At 41.2% G+C, this 2,277-nt stretch overlaps 1 long non-coding RNA gene across 1 annotated transcript in view; it reads right to left on the minus strand.

Moving 5' to 3' along the window:
• Nucleotides 1-2,277, minus strand: part of LOC118477922 — a 6,701-nt gene that overhangs the window by 1,073 nt on the left and 3,351 nt on the right. The window lies entirely within an intron of this gene.

Consider the following 2,277-nt stretch of genomic DNA (forward strand, 5'->3'; position numbering starts at 1 on the left):
GGGGGGTTAAGGCATGATGACATTTCGCTGACAAGACGAACAGAATTGGAGGGCCAGATGTAGCCCACGGCCTGTAGTCTGGTAATCCCTTGCTTTACGTGGTTGATCTCTAGTCAGAGGCATGTCGGAGCGCATCAACCCAACATAGGCTATTGTTTTCCTTCTGGCATCTTGGAGGGGGTTCGACCTAATTTAGCTCCAGTGGGGAGACTTGCTGACTGGCATTTCGATAAAATAAACAAACTGGCAAATAATTAGATCTATCATGATTTTTATCGGGGATTTCTTATGAGGCTTTAAAAAATTGTTTAGAACAGTTAAGAATAAAGCTTCTTAGGATAAAGAGGGGATCTAAAAGACAAATTATTTCCGAAAACAGAAAGATTAGACAAGCCCACTTGGAAATATTTTGCTCCTTTCAAATGGGTCACCTGAAAAGATTTGACTTTCCGTTTAATGAGATAGCCTACGGGAAGACTATTCCATTTATCCCCACTTTCCAAAGGCATAAAAGATAACGTTGTATAATATAATATCGTCAACAAGCTATTCAAATGTACTAGGTCCAGACAGCAACATTTTTTAGTGGAGAGAAAATAACAATATTTCATTATTTTGTCAATACGTATTGCATTTAAAAGAGTGTTTTTAATTTCGTTTTATTTAGTTATTTTTCAACGTTCACAACTTTAATTTAAACAAAATGATTTTGAGCATAAATTATGCTACCCGTACCACCCGGTCTGTGGTGTTTTTGTTTTGGTCGTTGCTTTTTTTTTTTTTTAATTATTATTCCAAAGTTTTGGGCGTTGTACATCTGAACTGCACAGCGACGAAACGTGTAGTTTGTCTATATAGTTGGTGACGCATTCAACGAGGTCACATTCAACGAGAAGTCAGCTCCAACGAGGTTGCAAACAGACCGAAGTCGCTTTCAAAGAGGTTGCAGTAACCATTTTCTCTTTACTCCCACTCTCACGCGATGCACAAGGCCCATCCTCGATTCCTAACACATTGTATTGCTAGATCTAGTATGCCTCCTAATATATGGGCCCCAAAGTCAAGAGGATGGGCGAGGGTAAGCCTACGGTAGGGATGGGAGGCGGTGGGTGGGATCCCGGGAACGCGATACAGGCTGTGTGAAACTGGGTGAACTGTGGATGGGTAGGTCTAGATCGAAACCCTCATTTTTTTCAATTTTCTTTTCTTCACCTGATCAGAAAATCCAAGTTCCCGCCTTTACTTTATGTAGCTCTGAACCTAGATGTGAGAGGGTATGTTTCCAAACGGGAAGTGTTCCGTAAAAAAAATATTTAGAAATTCAGAAATGAGGGTCAGAACACAGCTCAAACACGCACACACTGATGCTGTTTGAGATTTTCGTCATCAGGGGGATCAACTGTTGTAATTACTGGTATTGGTACATCGTGTCATACAACAACCTGTCTCCTTTCTTTTCTTTAGCCTTAGTCACATTCAACGAGAAGTCGGATCTCCAACGAGGACAACAAGCCGGTCCCGGCAACCTCGTTGAATGCGACACCCACTGTTTTGTCATAATGGATCAAATTTTACTTTCGCCCTTCTGGCTTACTCTGTCGGTATAGGCCTACTGTGTGCCTAAACTGAGGCTTTATTTTCTGATGCTCCTACCTAGTCCATCTCCTCTTGCTTAAAAATTAAGTGTTGACATGACAATACTGTTGACATACGGACAAAACAGCTGCGACAACAGCTAATTATGGCAAGGGTCTCGAATAGCCTGGAACAACGTCTCATCATTCAAATGTCTCTTTACTAATGCCCCACCCCTTGTGAAAGACAGAAATCCCTTCCAGCCATGTCCACCTCATTTCCGGATCCCGACAAGGTCCCCGTTTATCCTCTTACTGAGTTGAGCTTGGGGATTATCTCTCCAAATAGATAACAATCTACTCATAGGAGTTCTATCAAGCAGCTACTCTTCAGGCCATCGTTGGGGTTCATGGCTATTTGTCTGTGGAGTATTCATCGTGGAGAACCCGAAAAGCGACACATCACGTTGTTATCAGACAGCTGTGCAGTTGATGCATCAATTTTATACTAACTTTTTGAAGTTTAGTGCCCAAATTTAAAAGAGATTTTATTGTTTATAATTTGTCCTTCACGATTTCGAGAGATAGGGCCTTGTTTAAGTCACTGCGTAGTACACACTTGTTGTATAAACATGTAGTTTGTACACATACAAACACGAACACACATACACACACACACACACACACATACACACACACACAT

Source organism: Aplysia californica, unplaced genomic scaffold, assembly GCF_000002075.1.
Source record: "Aplysia californica isolate F4 #8 unplaced genomic scaffold, AplCal3.0 scaffold00293, whole genome shotgun sequence".
Lineage (NCBI taxonomy): Eukaryota > Metazoa > Mollusca > Gastropoda > Aplysiida > Aplysiidae > Aplysia > Aplysia californica.